Source organism: Equus quagga, chromosome 5, assembly GCF_021613505.1.
Source record: "Equus quagga isolate Etosha38 chromosome 5, UCLA_HA_Equagga_1.0, whole genome shotgun sequence".
Lineage (NCBI taxonomy): Eukaryota > Metazoa > Chordata > Mammalia > Perissodactyla > Equidae > Equus > Equus quagga.
The window spans coordinates 126,084,544-126,107,179 of record NC_060271.1 but is presented as its reverse complement, the minus strand read 5'-3'; the positions used below and the strand labels follow the sequence as shown (position 1 = coordinate 126,107,179).

The 22,636-nt window shown below is 46.5% G+C and overlaps 1 protein-coding gene across 6 annotated transcripts in view; it reads right to left on the bottom strand.

Annotated features, from left to right (window-relative positions):
• Nucleotides 1-22,636, bottom strand: part of CYRIA (CYFIP related Rac1 interactor A) — a 100,718-nt gene that overhangs the window by 36,784 nt on the left and 41,298 nt on the right. Inside the window, exons 2-3 of one of the 6 annotated variants that reach the window (XM_046661547.1) lie at nt 14,172-14,315; nt 13,067-13,708 (exon numbers count right to left, since the gene is read on the bottom strand). The exons of 2 other annotated variants lie outside the window; for them this stretch is intronic. The gene's annotated coding sequence lies outside the window, so the exon portion shown is untranslated. Of the gene's footprint in view, nt 1-3,876; nt 6,618-13,066; nt 13,709-14,171; nt 14,316-22,636 lie in introns of those variants that run through there. 3 more of the 6 variants (XM_046661546.1, XM_046661548.1, XM_046661545.1) reach the window with 3 other exon arrangements.

The window sequence follows — 22,636 nt, the reverse complement described above, 5'->3', positions numbered from 1 at the left end:
GGGCCAATCTTAAAAAAAAAAAGAAGCTGATTGAAAAAGATATAAATCTTTATGAAAGAAAACGAAATTCTCAAAAGGACAATATTTATGTAAGCTTGTGATAATTAGAGGGTGGGGTCTTCAGATAGCTTAATATAGATTAATATCCATTTTCAACACAAAAATCTCAAGCATAAACAAACGCTTTTGCAAATAGGAATAGCTAGGTTACTCTTTCAGTAAATGCCAGAAAAATCATCAAACACTGCAATTTTTAACCAAATGGTTGTGTCTATGTTTACTCCATTTCATAAATATAGCATCAAGTCCAAGGAAAACACAAATCTCTAACGAAGAAAAACCAACCAACGTGGCTCATGAAATATCTCTATTGAAAAGGAATGAAATGCCAAAGGACAGGGGTAACACTGATTTGCCAGCAAACTAAAGAAGAAGAGGCCGGGGTTACTGCCAAGAGACTCAGTTCACCTTCCTCAGCACTGACGTTCTTGGTGACAGTGACCTACCTAAATAAAAGGAAGAAAGAGATTACTTTCCCAAAGAAGGGAATCTGTAACAGTTTCGCGGGAAGTTTCCTTGTCCCTCTTTGGTTTCCTAACAAAAACTCCACCTTTAATAACGCCCCTGAGGGAATTAGTCCGTCCTTTGTTGGACCCCTGAATACACAGGGCCCCTGGGGGTGGGGATGCAACGATGGGAGCCAGAGCCTAGTGCTCAGGGGCTATGCATTCTAGTTAGGGACCCAGCACAGGTTTAATTTAAGAACGTAATCGACCCAGAAGCACATAATAAATTTCTGATAAATGGTAATTGTTCAAAAATGTTAATTGAATGGAAAATGGTATGCACCAGTACATATTAAGTACCAATCAGAGTGATTAAAGCTATTATTATTATTATTGTTATTATATATGAGCGGGACAAGAACATGCACATCTTACTGAGTGTCCCCTGTGAGCCTGGCACTATACTAGGAGCTTTCACATACTTTAGTCTACTCAAATCTTAAAGCAACCCTTCAGCTAGCTAGAATTATCTTCACATTTATTGGAAGAAAAAGAGGCTCAGGTGGTTAAGCATCCTTCCAAAGACTACAGGAGAATAAAAGAATCACATATGACTCACGGGAACCCAAAGTCTATGCTCTTTTCTGCACAGGAGACCTGGGACTCCAGACTCCTGGAAGTCCCTGTTTGGGGACTTTGAGAGACTGTAGTCTGTGGAAAGTACATGCAGGGTATCATATTATTGTACACACATTCTCATTTTTCTGAAGAGTCTACTGTTTCTGTTACATTCCAAAGCGTCCTGCTCTACACTAGTACCACTCAATGTCGTGTTTAGGGAGGGACATGTTTCTTTGGGAATTCAGAGAAGAGAGAGAACCGTGTGGGGTGGAGGCTCCCGGAAAAGTTAGCTTCATAGAAGAAGTGAGCTGCCACCCAGGCATGAAGGATGCTGGGAATCTGGATTGGCCGAGAGAAGCCCTCCAGCTTCCAAGGGGAATTAGGAGAGAGAAGGGAACAAAAGACACAAGTTGGGTGTCTCATCAAGTCTTCCAAAAACAGAAGGCTTATCCTCAAGGCTCATTTACTGCAAGGTAATTTTGAAATGGGTCCTTTCAAATGTTTTTCCAAATAGTCTAGAAGGAGGGCGTTTCTCTAGTCACTGAGGGCTGCTCACACTGCCTGTAAAGACTGCCTGACGTCCCTGCCAAGGGAGGCTCTCATCTCCCTGGGGTGACAATTTGGGATGTACACATGGTACTTTCTATGACTACTTTCTTGGCTCTGAGCTCAAAACCACTTCCATGGGAGTCGGCTGCTCAGTAGAAAACAACGACTCTCTTAAAGAAAGAGTTCTCTGCTAACATTTCCAGTTCCAAAAGAGAGGAGAGAATTAAAGCATGTGTGCATGCACACACACACACACCCACTCCCACCCCCACGTGCATATTTTTTTCATATCTGGAACTCTGTTTTTGTTTGGAAGAAAAAAATTAAATAATAGCATTAGCTGTATTCCCAGAGTGTAAAACCAAATAAAATCAACCAGAGCTTGTTTTAAAAGACGTGACCATGGTTTGTAAGGAAATTTATTGGTTTCCTATCTAACAAAGGACTCAGGCCCAGCACGCAGGCCTGTGAATGCTGACCTTTACCTGCGTACACCAGAATTTCAATGCCCAATTTTCATGATGAGAGAACAAGCACTTATAAGATTTCTTTTGTGACTTTGACTATTTGAAAGGAGAATTCCTAAGCCAATACTACCTTTTATCAATAAAGAACAGAAGGTGAGAAAAAAACAGATAAAACAGCAGCCTTCAGGATTTTATTTTCTAATATTTTTCTTAAGATGATAAATACTCAATGCCTCTATCATCAGCGTGGGTTTTGTTAGCACTTTGAATGAGCCAATACCTCCCAGAATCTACAATATTTAGCATCCCTGGTGTAAACACTTTAAGAAATCAAAGATTTAGATTCTTTATCTATAACTCAATATTTGGGGGATTAAGAAGTGCTGGTTGATCCTGATGTTTTTCTGCAACCCAGTTAGCATACAAGCCACAGACCAGTCATGAATACAACACTGACACATATCTATATAACATCACATCTTTGTCCAAGATGTGTCTGGTCAAATTTATCCTCCACAGGAGCATGTGTCAAAGGAAGGGAAGGTATTCTTAGACCCATTTTACAGATCAGAACTCATGAGTCAGGTCGAGTTAAGTGTCCTCCCAAAGTGGTCCAGATGGATTCTGGATTTCCCCATCTGTAGTCCCAAATGTCATCAGAATACATTCTACATCAGAACTGGAATCATCTTTTTAAAGCTCTTATTTTACAAAAAGAACTTGCCCAAGGACCCACAGTACCTTAGGACCAAAGAAGGGACCAGAATGGAGATGTCCTGGCTCTCAATCTCAAACTGTGTCCACTAACACAAAAAAGTAAATGGGACATCAAATCCACTCTTAAGACATAAAAATATAAAGCACCGTGTAATGCTGCCACTGGAGGCTTTCTGTTCCACGTTAGTGGGATCTCGTGAGAACGTGCTAAACAGCGGACATCCCTCCCTGGTGCTTCACAAAGTTGTGTGCACTTACTTCTCTCCATCCCTACCTTGACTATCCTAACTCAGACCCTCAGCAGAGCTTGCCTGCATCCTGTAAACAGCCTCTGATCTGATCTTCCTGACTCAGTCTTGTCTTCCTCCCATTCATTTCCATACTGCTGGCAGAGCCATCTTTCTAAACACAAATCTGATTATGTTACTTCCTTGCTTAATATGCTTCCGTGGCTCCCCAGTGCCTGCAGGATATAATGCATCCAAATGCGTGCACTGGACCCAGAACACCTGCCCTCTGGCCTCTATTATCTCCTCTGTCCCCTCCCTTTCTCCCTGCCTCTGGACTCTATGCTCTAGCCATACCTTGCCCTTCTCAAAGGAGAAGTGCCTCAGGGCCCTTGCACATGTTGCTCTTTCTGTTTCAATTATAATGACAGCTAGCATTTTTTCATGATCTGCAGGCGATAGTGATGAGAACTTTTCATATATTATCATATTTTAATTTTCACAACCACCACATGAGGTAGGAACTGTTATTATCCCAATTTTAGAGATAAAGAAATAATCTCAGAGATTTAGAAACTTGTGCAAGCCCACAAGTGGCAGAGAGGGTCTGGAATCCAATTTCATGTGACCTCTAAGCACTGACTCTTGGCAACTGCCTCTCCAAAATTCCCTTTCAAGTACAAGTTTGGAGGTCAGGGCCTCCAGAAGGAAAAGTCCTCCCTGCCTTTTGACTCCACCTCAAATAAAAAACCCCACTCCCCTGAGTGAGCTCTGCTGCTCTCTGCTCACCTGATCTGCGGTGTCTACCTCGTCACAGGCCCGTCAGTGTGGACTGCAATTACATGCTTTCTCTCGTGTCTCTCGGAGGATAAGGTCTTCCCGGGCAGGGCGGTCTTTACACCTCATTGTAGTCCCAGCATTCAGCACAGGGCCTGGCACACAGTTAGCACTGGAAAAGAAATCCTTAAGATTGTGCCGCCCGGTGGATCCACAGCATGGATCAGTCCAAGGGAAAAGGAGAAAAATAAAGGCTATGCCATGAGCCTTGCAGAAAGCTACAGTCATTCCAACAGTTTTGCACTACGGTGTTTTTATTTTACAAAATGATAGTGACAGCTCCATTCTAAATCCCCAGAGTTTATTTTGAAATTTTGGTTTATGAAATTTAAAAGTCTAGGAGCTGATAACCTGGTCAGGGACTTGCCCAGGCTTGGGAGCAGAGCTACAAGGGGGCCCTGGTCTCTGCTCTCAGGCCAGCGCCTCCAGCTGCATCCTGCTACTGGCCATCCTTAGTTTTACTGTAAGTCTGGCCCCTAACGGCAATGGCGCCCCGAGACTTCCCCAGCGGAATGGAGAAAAGCAGTCCAGTGCTGGCTCTAGGAACGTTTCTGGGGACGACATGTGATTTTAGGAGGGTTATGAAGACATTCTGCCTTTCAAGCTGATCAGCAAGGTTCAGAGTTGGAGAAATCAAGAGGCCAGCCAGGATGGCAGCTGCTGCCAGTGACACCAGAGGCTTGCAGACTCCCCACACGGCCCTGCAAAGCCAGCATCCCTCTGGCTTGCCTCCCATGAACCATCAGCAGCATCCAGGGAGCTGTCCCAGGAGGAAAGGGAGCAGCCCTGTTACCTCTGCTGTTCCTACGGCTCAGAGACACTTCCTCCTGGAAACTGCAGAACCTCCTCAGACAACAGTTACACTGCTTGCTTTTTCTGAATGAGAAGCAAAACCAGTTAACCATCAGCCTATAATATATCAGATACAAAATAGGTGGTTTTAACGAAATACTCTCTAACATAAAGGTACATTTCTTAAACGATATAAGCACTTGTTTTTCTGGAGGGAAAATACACCAATGGAAAGAAGTAGCTCAGCCTGTAAATTCCAGGAGCCTGAATCTGCTAAACCAGGTTAATGATTTTTGATAGCTGGGCTCGGCTGGAATTCCCTTCCCCATCAGCCGCCTCTGCAATGAAGTTATAGGTTTTCTGTTCTGTTGCCGAATGTGTGGCCAAGAATCCAGCAGATGATTTTATTCCAAGATGAAGGAGGAAAACTGAAGGAGAGTGAGTCTATTTAGCACTTTCATCTGACAATAAAGATGAGTTAATGGCTAAAATGTGTTTTCAAAACGTTTTAACACTACAAGTAATGGCACTTAAATGGGAAAATGCCTTGAATATTCTCATCGATCATTAATACCGTGGTGTCCCTCAAAAGGGCTTGGCGTTCCCCATGGAATACAAGCTGCTTGAGTCCAGTTGTCAGGCAATCCATGGGAATTCTCAAAAAAGTACCGAGAGACCATTATGGAACGGAACGATTAAGTGCAGGTTTAAAACAGCCCTTTCAATATCTGAGTTCAGTTTTCTAAAATAGACTATTACCTCATCATAGCTAATTTCCCCATAAACACCAATATTACAGCAGGAAAAAGTCTCCAAGAAATGAGGGCAACATTAGATTCTTTTTCAGGGAATGAAAGTCAATGGTGCCCCCCAATTTCAAATGCTAGTGAATATGGAAACAATCAACCTGGGGTTGGCTCTGGACCAGCCCACCGCGGGGAAGTCATTAGTGAATTTGTTGCCTTTCACTTGGGAAATCAAGGACACGGTTATGAGGAAGCTGCTTGATCAACCGGCCCCTTACCTAGAGCGAGAGCTGACAGTCTCGGCCCACCCAGGCCAGTTCTGCCAAGGTCCAAAGGGAAAGCAACCCCTTCCAGAGCCGGCAGCCTGGGGACCTAAGTGGTGGTCTTGGAAATGCCTTTTGCTCACTGAGTAACACTGGGCAAGCTGTTTATTCTGCCTCTCTCAGACGGCCTCAACCTCAGTTTAGAAAATGAAAGGAAACACTGAGAAGTTACTGAAAGTTTGGGCTGTTAGACCATCAGTGATTCAGCTTAAACAGACTGTCCGTTCACTAGGATGTCCAACCTCCTTTTTCCAGAGTTCTATCTCAGGCATTTAAATGGGGTAGAGCAGCGCCTCTTCCTCATTTGGAGCTGCAAAGGAGGACTGCCATGTGCACTGTTGATCCAACCCTGCTCCCTCAGATGCCCCATGACCTCTGTCTCCTGCTCCTCTCTCATCTCTCTGAAGGCTCTTCTTAAATTTCTACTTTCTCCATCTGACCTTTAAATGTCGGTCTCCAAGGCCTTTCTTCGCCCCTTTCTCACCCTCCCAGGCGCGACCCTCCCGACTCCAATTGTCGCCCTATGCTGATGACTGCTCAACTTCTCGCCCCAAATTGGACCTCCCTTCTCAACTCCAGGCCCATAAATCTAAGAGAACTTGCTGCAAGTACAAATTTGGGGAAGGCCTTAATATCCTCACGTTCTGCCTTCCCCAAATATCCTCCTCCTGCCTCATTCAATGAAAGGCATCATCATCCATCCTACTACATGAGCCAGAAATCACAGTGTCATCTGAGATTTCTGCACTGACGCACCCCTTAGATCCATTCTCTCACCCAACTCCATCTGCTGAACTTTCCCCATCTCCCTGAGATCTCCTTCTTCTCTTTGCTGTTATCTCTCCTTATCGCCTCCAGTCACTATCTTCACCTCCCTCTCACCTCCCACTAATCCAGAACCAGATACACTAAGCACCTCAGATCCCGCACAGCCTCTGAGCGTGGCACAGGACCTGTCCGTGTAAAATGAATGCTGGTGAATTAAATCTCTCCCACTTCTGTTATCTTACAATACAACCTTAAAGAAAAAAAAAAAAAAGACTTTCCCCTTGTATCTGCCTGGCTTTCATTCCCTGGGCAGCTGCATCACACATTTCTGCTTGAAGTTTCTCTGCCTCCATAGTTCACTGTCAGGTGGTGAAATACGATGGAGCAGGTCAAGGCACAGGGCGGCACGGTGCTATCGGAAGGAGTCCTTCTGGAAAGCCAAAGACCTCTGAAGAATCCCCCCGCCCCAGTGCCATGGATTGCCTTGATTTGTAAGTCCAGGATTCCAGAGGCTGAGTTTTCTTATACTGGGGCCCACCTGTTTACCCTAGGAGGCTTTGGGATGGATCCACCAAAGCTTTAGGGGTTTTACTTCCTAGGCCAAATTTACTTCAGGGAGTGTGGGATGCCAAAAATTATATAAGTACCAAAAAGATCAATAAAAGCCATTTGTCATACTAAAAACCTGAAGAACTTGAAGCCCAGGGAAGTCGGCAAGCTTCACGACATCTTAAGCATCAAGGACATCCAAAGGGCCGGAAACTTCCCTAGAAATCTCACAGGCAGGAGTGGCTCTGCTTTTGTTCCCAGTTTCTAGAAGAAGCAATCACGTTGATTTCAAAATCCTCTTCACTGCAAACCAAACTAACGTTTTAAAATAAAATCCCTGGCTTGAACCCCAAGCAAGCGGCAAAGACCATCAGGTAAGCTGGGAAAGGAAAGGTGAGCGAGCAGAGAGCTGGCCGGGTGCCGGGAGGGGAGGCTCCTGTGCAGGAGCCGCTTTCGAGGCCGACTCCGGGGCCGAGTGGGACGTGGGGCTTGCTGGGTGAATGCGCTTGCTGGGTAGAACGAAGGCAGGTTTTAGCGTAAACGCTTTCCAAGCTGGCTGTCAAATTAAGATGGGGACAATTTTTCACCTGGTATTCAGGGCTATAAAACCTGACCCGAAGCTCTTTCAAGTTTCAGTTGCTCTGAACCCTCTGTACTTTGGTCACGCCAGAATATAGACCAGGCCAACAGCTCTGGACTCCTTCTGTCTTCTGTTATTTTGTTCATGTTGTTCCTTTGCCTGCAACGTCCTTGCCCTCTCCTTTGCCTGTGGATGTCCTGTCTATCTTTCAAGGACCAAATCAAACTGCATTTCCTCCCCGACATCTCTGACCTGACCCGCAGGCTGAATTAACAAGCTTCCTTGCTGTGAATTCTTTCAAGGGCTATGTCTTCTTCATTTTCAGAATGTTACCCATTTCAACTACTCCTCCCCACCCAACACCAAGCACAGGTCAGCACACAGCTCGTCATTTATGTCCACTGAAATGGACGGAAAGTGTTAGATAAGTAGTCATCACATAGCAACAATCGTGAGAGGTCAACTGCAGAAAAAGTGAACAGAGTAAGCACTGGTCATTGGGAAGAGGCATAGGTCAGAGAAAATACGCATTTCCCAAAACAGAAATATTTTGGGGAGCTTGACTCTGCTGTTTTATGATCATAGATGACTTTGAAAACCAGCCTTCTCAGAAAAATGCACACATGCACAGACACACGTCTTCCAGGAGGTGCAATAAACACAGTGCAGCCCAGGAATGGAAATTCCTCTTCTATTTTAAAATCACCAATTTCAGTGTATGGACAGCCAGGCAGGATGAGGAAGGTGTTTCCAGGTATGTGGACCTTGGACCACAGTGAAAAGGAAGAGGAGTCATTTAGTGGAAACGGCACGAGCTTTGGAGACCTTGGGCAAGTCGTTCTACTTTTTGGAATCTGAGTTTTCCTCATCTGTAAAACGCCAATCATAATACTCCCTTTGCAATGTTGTTATTGAGTAAATAAGATCATGCTGGTAAAGTACCCAGTGTAGCATCTGGCCTGCAGTCAGCCTCGGACAACAAATACTAGTTTTCTGCGCCTCCTGTCTTGCATATAAAAAATTGCAACCACAATGCAAACAAGTCATTTCCCTTTTAGCAATAAATTCTGCACCGCTGCTTTGGAGGGAAGGAAGAAAGCGGACTCCGACCACCGCCTCCGTGAAGAGATGAAGCCGGGGGCTGAGCGGCTGCTGCGGGCTCATTCGCATGGTTATTAATCATACAAGAGCCCATTTATGACAAACATAGGTCACTCCCTTTGCATGACAAGGCGTATAGGTCCACAGAGCCCCATTATCCAAAAAAAACAGAGCATTGTGGGCGACGCGGGCGAAGCCGAGTGCACACACACAGGCGGACATTGTAAGGCTGTTTGCACAACCCCGCAGTGCTCCTCGCGGATTTCCTGCCAAGGAGACATTTAGATCTCACAGCGTCTGCTGCAGACATTTGCTCATTCAACATGGCTTCGGGCAGTGGGCTGGAGAAAGCCGGGTGCGCAGTCCCCTCTGCTGGCCATCCGCGGAACTGCATGCTGGCGATACTTGGATAATAACGCGCACAACGTGCTCTCAGAACGCCAGCCTCTCCTCTCCTTTCTCTTCTTAAGGAGTGCAGCGCAACCGGCATGAGCTTTGGAGGCTAGAAAGTCTAGTTCAAATCCGCACTGTAACATGTATGAGCTACAGGACCTTGGACAAGTCTATATGACCCCGCAGATCTTGCTTTCCTAGATGGAGTCCACAGCACTTGCCTTCTCCACTGCCTCCAGCACAGTGGGCATCCTCATTGACCTGCGCAACTGGGAAACGAAATCAACAAGCACCTGTGGGTAATGTCTTTGCTTAAACTGCAGCCAGTGTTTAGAGCAGAAACGTGACTTTATCTTCTTGATGTCTCCTCTCTCTGCTTTCAAATTGATCTGCCCTGCTTCACATTGTGTGTCGTGTGTTGGCCTGGGCAGCATCGTGTGTCCTGACGTGCACTATTTCACTCAGCATGTGAAATGCCCAACAGGCTCAACCTGAAGATAGGAGTGGAGGGGAGAGCTGACAGAAACTCTCAAGATGAAAGAAAGGCCACTCCACTGACCTACTTAAACTGAGCTGCCATCTGACTTCTGACATTTGACCTGGCAACAAGAACGTGAACTTGGGTTTGAATCCCAACTCAGCCATTTATTAGATAAGTCGTCTTAATCAACGTATTTAACATTTCCTTAACCTCCCTGAGTCTGAGTTTTATTATGAGTAAAACAGGGTTTATTTCAACCTCTTCAAGGGTGGTTTTTGAAAATAATGACATAACATATGTAAATAGTCAGATGCATAAATAATAGTTGCCATAATTGCTATTACTATTGTTATTTTTATTGCTCTACTCGCTGGTCTTAGTCCTGATCTCCTGGCCATGAAGAAGAGTTCCTCTTTCCTACACAACTGTTAATATCTATGAGGGCTTTAAATACCCCTTAGAGTGTGCAAGCTGATGACTTCCAAGTTTATACCTGTTGCCTCGATCCCTTTGCTTGAACTCCAGACTCATATATCCAATTGACTACTTGACTTCTAATAGACACCTCAAACCTAACACATCCAAAGTGAAAGTTTTGGTTTCTCCCCTCGAAGTCTGCCCTTTCTCCAGTCTTCTCTATCTCACTCAATGGCAATTCCATGTTTCCAGATGCTCAGTCCAAAATGTTGGTATTATCCTTGACTTCTCTCTTTCTCTCATACACCATATCTGAGCTAACAAATCTATTCAGCTCTCCTTTTAGGATATAGCTTGAATTCGATCATTTCTTACACCCTCCATCATCAGTGCTGTAGACCAAGCCACAAGCCATCACTATGTCTTGCCCAGAGTATCATACTTGCCTCCTAAGCTGATCTCCCAGCTCCCCTCTCACCCACACTCAACCTGTCAGTCAACTGCCTGTGCAGCAGCTGGAGCGATGCTTTCACAATGCATCATGTCACTCCTCTGCTTAAATCCCTTCAATGACTTCCTGTTCCACTTAGCGTAAAATACAAGACACTTATCACAGTCAACAAGGCCCTGTGCTGTGTTATCCCAATGTCGTTCATCTCCTAAAACTGCCCCTCATTCCCTTGGCTTCTCACTGCTTCCGGCCTCCTCACCTTTTTCATTTTGAATTTATCGCCTATGTTTCTGCCACAGGACCTGAGCACCTGCTAGTCCTTCTGCCTGTAATGCTTTCCCCCATTATATCTGCATGGTTTTTCTTTAGGCCTCTGTTCAGGGTTTACTTTTTAGTGAAGCCCAACCTAACCAGCCAGTGCAAAATAGTCTTTTTTGGACCTAGGCCCATCCAGCCCCCCGGTCATTGTCTTTTTTTTTTCTTTTTAATCTCAATCACCATTGACATATGTATCCCCTACTCCTAGACTAGGGGCTGACACATAGTAGGACCTCCATACACACATGTGGAATGAATGGAGTCATTCATTCGTGGACACAACTTCCATGACCTCCTGGAGCTCCTCTTTCAACAAAACCTAAGTTTCTTCCTCCATGTCCCTTGGGAGGAGAGGCTCTCTGGTCATCTGATATTTTGGTCATACACTCTCATTTGGATAAGAATGGGGAAGAAGGGGTCATTCAAGGGGACGGGGAAATGCATGGTCAATGAGGATGGTCCTAATGAGGGACAGCATGAAACCATAAAATAGAAAGTGCGTTTGGGGGGCAGGAGAGCGAGAGAAGTTTGGGAGAATCAGCTGAAAACCTATTACATGGGAACTTTGAAACCGGAAAGCAGAGTAGGGACACTCTTGGGCGGAAATGCAGCCTGGCACCTTGGGCAGGTCAGGTGGTTACTGTGTAACCCTGGGTCTGAAGGACATGAGAGAGACCAGTGACTGTTATGCCACTGAGTGCACAGGGAGACACAGGCTCTGTGTCTTCATCTTATCTCAGTCACCTATTTGCTATGGGGCCTTGGAAAAGGTCATTCCTCGGTTCTGAGCCTCATCCATATAGTCTGTAACCTACCAGTACTGGCTAGATGATCTGGGAAACTCCTCCCAGTTCCAGCATCACAGGGTTTTAGACAATGCCAATGCCCAAGAATTTCCAGATATGTATCCAGGCAACCTAATGCTAAACTATGAGCTAAGTTAATTAGAAATGGGATGCAACTTCCACTTAAGAAACAGAACTGCACACCAACAGCACTTCCACAGAGCATCCCAGGTCTTGTTCCTGAAGCTCTTTGGATTTCAAGTTATTTGGGAAGGATGGTGATGATAGAGTCCCAGCATTTTCAAATGCCCCATGCTATATCAAAATTGGCCACTGCTGCAATCAGGCAGTGCTACAGAGTTCATCGCTGTGAAAAGCACTGATTCGGAAATCAGGTGAAACAAACTACTAAAGAGAAATTGTCTCCAGCCCTTGTGTACTTCTGAAGCATGAAATATCATGAAATGCACAGATATGCTAACTACGAATAATTTTCATATATTCAATAAAGCAGGCCCCAAAGTATCTATATTAGGCAGTGCTTGGACAGCCTGGTTTAATAGATTATGTGTACTCAAAGGTCTAATATGACATTCTTTAATTCAGATTCTTTTCCTTTGGAATTTGAGAAGCAGTTGAGGACCTGCCACAGTCCCAGCCCTAGGAACCCAAATCAGGTCTCACTGCAATTACAGTAATAATAAAATTGTAACATTAAGGCACTAAGTTGGGGATAATTTGCAAAGCTATGTCCATTGGCTTTCAAAAAATTCCATGAAATTACAAAACATTGCTGTTAATACAGGTACCAAGGTTTTGGAAGTCTACTTACATTGCCCAGGAAATGACAGCATTTAATTGGAATAATTAACAACCGTTTTCAAAATTTCTAGAAATTACCAGTATAACCAAAGATTCTGTTTAGCTGGCAAAAGTCTACTCGTTCTCTCGGGTTATCTATCTGCCCACATTTCACTTCATACTCAATATAATTCAGCTGATCTCTCTCCCCACCCAAATCCAACACCCCCCCCCCACCCTTGCCACCTGCTCCCACGTTAGAACGGACATCTTCCTTCCCATGGCCCTAATACAGACACCCTGTCTAGCCTGAGTATATTTCCATCAAAAATACAGTATCCATCCACGTCTGTGGAGCTCCTTGAAGGCAGGTCGTAACCATCGCTCCATCTTCCTACCTAACACAGTCCTTAATAGAGTAAAGAAAGTTGGTAAATGGTCAAGGAAACAAATGCACGAACATTTGTTCTTTGCAGAGATTAGAGCTAAATAAGACGTGGTCCCTGAGCTGGTCTGGGAGCATGATCCAGTGAGGGAGAGAGGCTGTGTTCAAAGATGATTATAAAGGACGGAAGACTCTTATGTGGGTGGAGGGAGAGTGTTCGAGGAAGGTGGCACAAGAGAGGAGGTGACTCACCTGAGCTGGAATAATCTGGGAGGGTCTCCTGCGGAAAGGGGTTCTGGGGTGGGATGGAGGAGAGGGAGAAACTCTTAGTGGACATCGGCTGCCAGTCAGGCCCAGGAGCTGGGAGGAAGGGAACCCAGGTCCCTCACAGCTGAGATCACAGGCTTGGTGCAGTGGGTGGAGAGGAGGGGCCTTTGGAGTGACAGCTGTCAGCGGCTCAGTCTTAACAAGTGTTGGCAGATCCCAGTCTTGTGGTTGTGATGAAGTGGTGGGACCAGCTTTCCTCTGTGGCTTTTAAACCTGCTCTAAAAGGAATTCACTGCCAGGCAAACTTATATCCACCACTGGCCTGGGGCCTGCCATGATGGCTGTCTGTCCTGGGGTGGATCCCCTGCCCAGTGCACCTCTCCCATAGCCCCGTGAGTCCTGTCACAAGCACCCTTCCACATCCTGTCTCTCTTGCTTACCTGTCTGCCTCTCCTCCTAGAAGGTGAATACCCCAGGAGGCAAACTGGAGCTCACTTATGTTTGAGGCCACAGTGGGCCACTCACGGAGTATGCGTTTGCTGGATACATGGAAAAATGAGTCGACAAGTGATGGCGTGAATGACAGATCTGTATCCAAGGACCTGCTGTCTGAGTTCCAGCTGTTTACTTAGAAAGAGAGAAAGAGGGAAGAAATGAGGGTGGGCAGGCAGGAGAGGGGAAAAGAGGGAGAGGGAAGGAGGAATGAAAGAAGGAAGGAAGGAAAGAAGGAATGAAGGAGAGAAGGAAGGAAGGAAGGAGAGAAGGAAGGAAGGAGAGAAGGAAAGAAGAAGAGAGAGAGGGAAGGAAAATTGTCTCCCCACCTTCACACCTAGTTTAATAAAGACATAATCAGTTTCAGGCATATGAAGAAACAGACTCAGGGGTTTTATACTATGCTTGAAAATTAAAAGAAAGAAAACATGAGTCACCAAAAAAGCAAAACGTGGCCTCAGTGATCCACAAATTAAGTTCTGGAAAAGACCGTCGTAGGATCTGAGAAGATCCCGTCTCCCGCTGCTGGGAGGAGATGACCAGTGACTCATGTTCCACAGAGAGAAGCTTGCAAAGCTGTCTCAGTATGGGTTCCCACCTCTGGCCCTGTTAATCCGCTTCAAGAGGCCCAGCAGGGAGAAGTCCAGCGTCAGGGACAGGCACGGCCAAATGCCAGTGTCTCCTCTCCTCAGCAAGTGGGGGTGGCGTTGGATTTTGTGGATGCTCCTTTCAACCCAAATTCCTGCAAGGAGAGAATGCATCCAGCTGGGAGACCTGGGTGCACCTTCAGGAGTGGTACTCCCTGCCTGCCGCCTCTGGGCAGCTGGGACGGCAGTAAGCATCCTGTCCCAGGTAAGGACGTGCTACTCTTCAGCCGCCTGTGCTAGTACACATCAGAGCTGACACAGACGGCCCTGAAACCGAAATTCTGAAGACTCAAAAGATTACTTCACTCGTCCCCCTGCCTCCAAAAATCCTCATGATCAGATAACCGCAGAAACAGCAGCTGTGGCTTGAGTGTCAACCCTGCACTGAATGCTATTTTAAGAGCTGCCCGCAGATTATCTCATTTAATTCTCACAATAATCCTCAAAAGTAGATAAGTAGTTTAATTTTAAGAGTTACTGAAGTGATATGTTTCTGCTAAAACAGACCTTTTCTTTGGCAAATGCACGAGCTTGCAGCTAAGTACTTTCTCCACTAAGGGGCGTTATCCTCTCATTAAAAATGCCAGACCCGTCAGGGTAGGCCCTTAGCATAAAAGCAGAAGTTTGTAAAAAGGACAAAGCAGAGGGATCAATTTCAACATCCTGAATATTTTCTAAACTTTAGTCCTCTTAGCAGTAAAAAGTGTTCAAATTCACAGCTGTAGTACCCAATGCTTTCTTAACACAGTAACTCAATTCCTGTTCAAGGTCATTTCTAAGGCACTGATCTTGACCAGTTTGTCAGAAATGGAACCACGACATTTGGGGGAAAAAAATTAATAGATTCATCCATTTGGCTTAGTAATCATCCTCCCCAACCCTTCCGCTAATCCCTTAAATCACCTTTTCCACTGAGGGAAACATCTGTCTTGTGGCTGAATCAACTTGACTCCAGTTGCAAAATGTAAAGATTAAAAATAAAAGGCTGAAATCTTATCCCAAGCTCATCAAAATGAGTTTCTGTACTCACTTTGCTGAAACTTCCATTTATAATTATATTTTGGATCTTGGGAATACTCTGGAAGTGCAAAGTAAGATAGCTGGGGATCCTCCATTAGTGATCTGTCCCTCTAACCCTGCGCTGATAGACGTACAGAGTATGGCGTTTCTTTCACAGAGGATGCTCCGGCAGGAAAGCCGCAAAGCACGGAGAAAGCAGCAAAGTCACTGTGGAACTTCCCTGTTTGAACCGATCCACCGAGACCACGGTGAAACCAAACAAACAAACTTCCCAAGTTTATCTCCAAATTTACGTTGAAGCCCAGCCCTGCTCTTGGTGAGTCAACCATGCGCAATCCTGACTTCAGCTTCACCCTGCAGCCGGGGTTCCCAGGCTGGTGTTTGTGGCCACAATGACTCTACATGTGAAAGCTTTGCCCTTTATCCCCTGTGGGGCTCGCAGGCCTCACAGACAGATCAAGTACTGTTTAGGTTATTTCTTAATCCCACTTGAAGATAGCAAATTGTTATTCAAACACTAGGTCTGGAGCTGCTCCTCAGTTCATAGCATCTGAGAACCCCGCTAAACAAAATAATCTCAGGTCGTGCGGTGCCCTGCGGAGTGTGGGAAACACACTGAAGAGACAGTGGAACACAGGCTCAGCTTTCACATACTAGCCTGTGGCCTCAGCCTTAAGTCTGAGAATCACCAGACTACGATTAGCACTAGACTAAGGACTCGGAGTCCCACCGTCAAATCCCTGTTTCAACCTGTATCTTGAAAGTAAATGGTTGTTTCAGGACGGGTCGGTTTAGGATGAAGGAATCAGGAGTTCCCCTTGTACTGGTTAAATACACATTTTGTTTTATGAGTGAGCTCGTTTATTGATCTCACCTGGAACAAACTAAGGTTCCAAAACTATCCAAGGATCACATTTATTGAGCTCCTGCCGTGAGCCAGGTCCTGTGCCACGTGCTTTCCATACAGTACCCCAGTCCTGCAGCCTGGGACTACATGGACAAAAAGTCTTTACTCTCCATTTTCAACACTGCCTCCCACTCTCTCAGCCTTGGTGTACTGACCTGAAAAAAAAGATCAGACAGAAGCTAGACCAGAGATCTCACAGATCCCCCCTAAACAGTAAGCTTTTATGAAATTTCCAAGGCAAAACTCTCTATATGTCTTTGTGAAGATAGAAAACCGAGGTGCTTAGATGAAACACTTGCTTACTTAAGAAAAAAAAAAACAGAAAACAATCGACCCATTGTATGCAGCAATTAATTAATCTGACCCTCTAATACTTTGTCCATTACCGACCAGGCAGCTAGCGTCTGTTGGAACCCATCCCAGAAGCTCCCGTTCAGCTCTGACCAGGAGCTCAACAACTTGGGACTGTCCAGGGGTGGGGTGTGGCCTGAAAGGTGCACAGGGCACACCCGGCAGATGCCATCTTCCTACCCTCTACTCTGGGAGCGGGTTGGCATGGTGACACCCAGACAGCCTTCACTGGCTTCCTCCCTTCCTTTTCCCTCTATTATCACTGTGTGAGATCTTGCTCCAGAAGAACAGAGAAATCCTGAGGGCGAGGTCTGATGTCAGGAGAGAACAAGCGAGTCTTTGTCTGGCCCTTCTAGGAGAGGAGGACACAGAGGGGCCTGTGCTGATTGCCCTGGAGCAGTGGGGCCTGCTCAGTCCTGCGCCGCGGGGGCCTCCATCAGCACATCATGGGCTTCTTTCTCCCTCGACGCCAGAGCTGGGCAGAGTGGAGGGATGTCCACCCAGTGCCTGCAGGCATTCACACTGAAAAGACTAAAGCAGAGCTTACTGCTCCCGCCAACACTGAAAACTCACTCTCAAGCAATTCCTCTCTCATCAGCTATTCTCCACTCTCCCATTGAGAATGGTCCCTCCCCCTAAGTCATCTCTAGTCAACCTCTCCACCTTCTCTCAACCCACCGTCTGCCCCCCGTCTCCTGCCTCCATCTGCTCCGTGCCACCACCCCCACTCTGGACCTCCCAGCTCCTCTGAAAAGTTACCTGGTTCAGGGAACTCTCCTGCCTCTGATCTCCTACGATGCTTTGGCTGTTTTAGTGGCACAGATGGTGACACACACTAGTGATGTCTGACTGTGTTTACCACTGCTGCTGACTTCAGCTCTGAAACTCCATCACCTAGGAATAGCTCTGCACACAGGAGATGCTTAAGAAATAACCATTAAATGATTGAACCCACAGCACATCCCAGACACTTACTTTCCAGAGAATATTCACTGAGGCTTTAGATCAAAATAAACACAGCTAACACTTAAGGAGTCCGTACTAGGTGCTGGGCCCCACTCTGAGCACGTACGTATACTAACTCACTTAATGTTCAGAGCAGCCTTAGGAGGCAGGTACTATTGGCTTTCTCATTTTACAGATGGGGCAGCTGGTGAACGAGAGCTGCAGTAACTGCCTGGGCTCACCAGCTGGTCAGTGGCAGATGCAGATTCAAACCCAGGCAGTCTGGCTCCAATCTGCGCTCCTCACCACAACGTCACACAGCATTTCATGATGACCACAATTAAAACAAGTCTCATCTAAAGTCCACTATGATGCACAATATTTGTCATGTGGCATTCTTTAAAACTGGGGACACGTGTCTTTGCAAATGTCATCGCATTTCTGGGTTTCTTGTAGGCCATGTTATGGGAAGTGAGGAAAGTCGAGATTGCCATGCCCCTGCTTCCTTGACTACCAGCAGAGTCAGCAGAGAAAGAGCTGGCAAGCTGGGAAAGGGGTCCTATGAAGGGCACTGATGGCCAACCGGGGTCCTTCGAGCAAACACTTTCCAAGCCTACTTTCAGCATTAACAATTCTGCACAACTCCTCTACCAGTTTGCAGCCTGGTCCTGACCCCCGGATTCCTTCTTGCTTTCCAGGTCAGGGGAAGTCTCCCTCCCAGGGTCACTGGGAAGGCATCTTACAAGTCCCAGAAAGGCGGGCTCCCCATCAGAGCTAAGCCCAACCCCCAGGCTGATGCTCCTATTCTCCAGCCCAGAGAAGGAGAAAACTCAGAGCTGCAGGAAAGCCCGAGGACTGGAGTGCAGGGATGGCACCAGAGCCGCAGCTACGCCAGGGCTCACGCACAATGCCCGGCAGTGTGCGGACAGCTGAGCCCCCTCTCACTCTGTGAGCTGGATCAGCTGTTCTGTACTTGAAGACTAATAGATGCCCTACCTGCCATAAAGAGGTGAGGGGTCTAGTTTCCTACCTTCCAGGGGCACTTCCCGGTAGTGGTGATGCAAATTTGAGCCCCACACTGGGGTCCTGCTGGACCACATGGGGATTCAGCAGGATTCAAGGACTCTCCTTGGAGACAAGTTCGGAAATGGAAGGCCCTGGAAAATCAAGGCCAACTCCCTAGTAGTGACAATGGAGCAGGGAAGGGGGTGTCCAAGGTCAAATGGTAAGTCAGTGCCAGAGTGTGGCTAGAACCCAAGTCAACTCTGATGCCACAGTCATCTCTTCTTTCCTTCCTTCCGTTTCCTTCTCTTCTTTCTTTTTGAACTTCACCTTATGTCCGTTAAAGGCATCCAGAGGAAATGCCTACTCCCCCTGGGTATAGTCAGGTTCTAGAGAGACTGGGCTGAGAGAAAGTTCATGCTGAGATCTCTCCTTAAGGGAGAAGCGAAGAAACCCAGGTCCTATGTCTTCCACTCTGCCTCGCCCATCAGGAATTAAAAATAGGTCCCCCAAGAGCACGAGACGAGGAAGCTCTGGTGAGGGCAACTGGCTCTCCAAGAGGAGCAATGGAGAGGAGGGTGTGTCATGGGCTGCCTGTGTCTCCCAGAGCCTCCAATCAGAGCGAAGCACCCAACCCTTAAGCCGCTTGCTGTTGAGATGTTTAAGCCAATTAGAAATGAGACACGGTTAGGTTCAGAGATGGTCTGTAAGGAAGGAAGAGTGTCCCATGCCTGGAACTAGAATCAGCAGCCTTGACAGATAGTGAGCTCTCTGTTCCTGGAAGCATGTGAGCAGACACCTGCAGGGCAAGAGAGAGACTTTGCCGGCACGAGAGAACTGGAAAGGACTTCCAGACACATGCACCCTTGACTCCACTATGGGATGCACTGCTCTGCCCTGTTCTGCATTTCCGAGCACTAGGGCAGGGCCTAACCAAGGATGATTCTTCACTGTTCCTCCTTGGTTTACCAGAACCTTCACCTATGTATACACAGGGTGACACAGCATGTACAGTGGAAGAGGAGACAATTAGAGAGTTTGAATCCCAACCACCTAGTAGCTGTGGGCCACCACAAGCTGCTCCATCTCTGAGCTGCAGTTTCCTCTTCTGGATCTGGCACTGATACTCCTCCTGGTGTGCTTGTGAACATCTGAGACCACGAAGTGCACAGACCTCTGCATGGCGGGGGAAGTGTGCAGGTTGGCAAAGTTGATTCTAACCCATCCTTTCATCTTCCAGCCAGCAAGCGTGACTGGAGGTCAGCGGCACCAGGCTCTGTGCCAGGTTAGGATAAATTCTATATAATATATATACGTGAGTGTATACATATATATATATATATATTTACATACACTTACATATATAGCATACACATAATACATGGGTATGTGTCCATACATACACACAAAGATATAAATATGCTAATATGTATATATTAATTTTTTTCCCAAGAGGAACGTAGAAGGACAGATGGTTTTAAAAATCTCTTCCAGTTTCCACTGGAAAGCAGCAGACCCAGTTCACTGTAGACTTGAATTTTGCCACCAGAGAGCTATGGCACGATATGCTGTTAAATCAGTGTTTCTGGATGATGTATTTGGATTCCTCCTCCTCTTCCTACCTCTCTTTTTGGTCCCCCCATCCTATTCTGCTCACTAATACCTCCATGGGGTCAGAGAAGAGATCAACTCAAATTAGTCAATTTGATTATTTTTAGTCACTGTCGGGAACAAGGTGGGAGGATGAGGGGGTGGCTACTAATGGATTTTTTAAAAGCAGAGTTGAGGCATTATCTGCTCATGAGGATCACTCTTTCCTCTCCACCACGGTCACAGAGGATTAGAGTTGGCCCTTATTTAGGGAGTGCTGTTCTGCACTAGGAGTGTCTCTCTCCCAGCTCCCGACTCCTACTCATGCTTCAGTGCCCAGCTCATAAGGCCCCTCTTGGAAGCCTTCTCTGACTTCCCAGGGCAGAGAACATGCTCCCTTTCTGTACTCACATCACTTTGTGAATGCCAGGCCTCTTACCTGCTATCTGCTCCTATGACTGTTGGCTCCTCTGTCTGTCACAAGCTTATGGACTTCCTGAAGAGCTAACTGTGTTTGCTTTGTCTTGATGTTCCCAGGCTTACCACAGTGTCTGGCACATGGCAGGTCCTCAGGTATTATCTGTTTCATGAACATACATTTCTAAAGAAAACTCTCATATTTTTGCATTCAGTGGAGAGACAGTTAAGAGATGGATATTACCCATCCATTTTCTGACTAGAAGAAAATGTATCAAGACCTAAATTCCATCATTTCTCCTAGAGTAGCATGGGCTTTTGCCAGCCACTCCCCGCTATCAGAATCAAGGCTCATGTTCTAACCATTTCCCAGCAATTTGTGTACCAAGACTGCACATGAAACACTGTCAACATTTCACATTCGCTAGAGCACTGAGTGGTGGAAAGGGCCAAGTATTCATCCACTCTGGACAACCACCTCATTCAGTGGATCTGTATGAACCCATTTTACAGCTTAGGAAACTGATCTTACACTAATACAAGGAGTGGGTGTAAAACAAACACTTTAAAGAACTGGGGGTCAAATAGCATTAGGCCTTTACTTCATAAACTCCAGTCTTATCAGGCCATCAACCTTTCTTGAAAAAATTGTTAATAGCTCTGGGCTGTCCTCAGAATAGACTCAATCCTCGGGGCCTGGCATTCAATGTCCCTGGATCATCCTTCTAGCTCCCTGCTCTGAATGTGTCCGTCGGTCTCTCAGACTCGCTTCACCCACACTCCACAGCCATGATGAATGATGGTGCGCACAGGACCTCCAAGCGGCAGCCCTTGCTTACACTTCTCCTCTACCTGGAAACTCCCACATCCTTCCCTGAAGTTTCCCACCACCCTGCTATTCCCCTGCCTGACCAATCCTCATCTCTAGGGCTGAGGGGAGCCCACACACGTCCAGACAACTAGCTTCCCTGGTTCTGACTTCGGTCTTGGTCACTGCCCCTCCTCTGGGCTCCCTCACATCCACTCTTACCACAGCAGTGATAAGTGTGTGTTGTCTGGTCACTAGCAGATCTCCCAGTAAAACCATAAACAGAGCGAGGACAGGGGCTGGATCTGGTCATCACTCATCTCCAGTGTTTAGCATTGGCTCTGACGAACAACAGGCACCCAGATTCTGGTGCTGAATGAATTGATCTTCCCTGTACTGAAGGCAGGTCTCAACAGTCTAGGTGAATGAATTCCACAAGAACCGCAGAAGTGACCTGCGGGACGTTCCAGTGGAAAACTCCCTCGCTAGCAAATTGGTTCCACAATGACCAAATTAGGACAACTGCTCACCTCGACCTCGTTTATCAATGCAACTTCCCCAAGCAGCCTTGAACTAGTGCTAGACCATGTGCTCCTACGATGGGGCCAAGCTCATTCATCTCCAGTCTCAGTATCTAGGGGTTTGAATGAACGACTAATAGACTCTTGGGCAAGAGCATCCATCCTTATCTCTATTTAGGGATGCTTTAGGGATGAGGCCTTGGAGATGCTCTGGGAAGAGGGAGGAAGGGTAAAGAATCTCCGGAAAAGCCAGCCAGGACATAAAAACCCAATTCTTTCCAGGGGCTTATGAAGTCCTGCATGATCTGCCCAGTCCCCTCTGCCCTTGCCTCCCTCCACTGTGCCCTTGTTCCTTCTGCTCCAACCCCACTGGCCACTTGCAGTTTGTTAAAGCCCCAGCACATGCCCACCTCAAACCTCTGTTCCTTCCCGCCTCGCTCCCTCACCGTGTTCAGGTCCTGCTCAGATAACGCCTGATCGGGGAGGCCTTCCCTGGCACCCTACATTAAACAACAATGCCTGTTTCCCCAACTCCCACCTGTCTGGCTTAGATTCACCATTTTTCTCCTTTTTTCCCCCATAAAACTTTACACCGCCCGATGTAATGTACATATGTTTATTTAGTTGTTACCATCCCCCAACCAATCCCTCTAGAATGCAAGCTCCATGAGAACAGGAACTTAGTTTTGTTCCGTGCTGTAGTGCTGTATCCCTAACACCAAGAATGGCACCTGCTGCGTGCTCCATAAATATTTGTTGAATGAGTGAATGACTGGATGAATGAATGCCCCATAAGAGCAAACAGATAAGGAAGAGGGCCAATGCCACAGCCCTGGATGAACATGCGCATGAAGC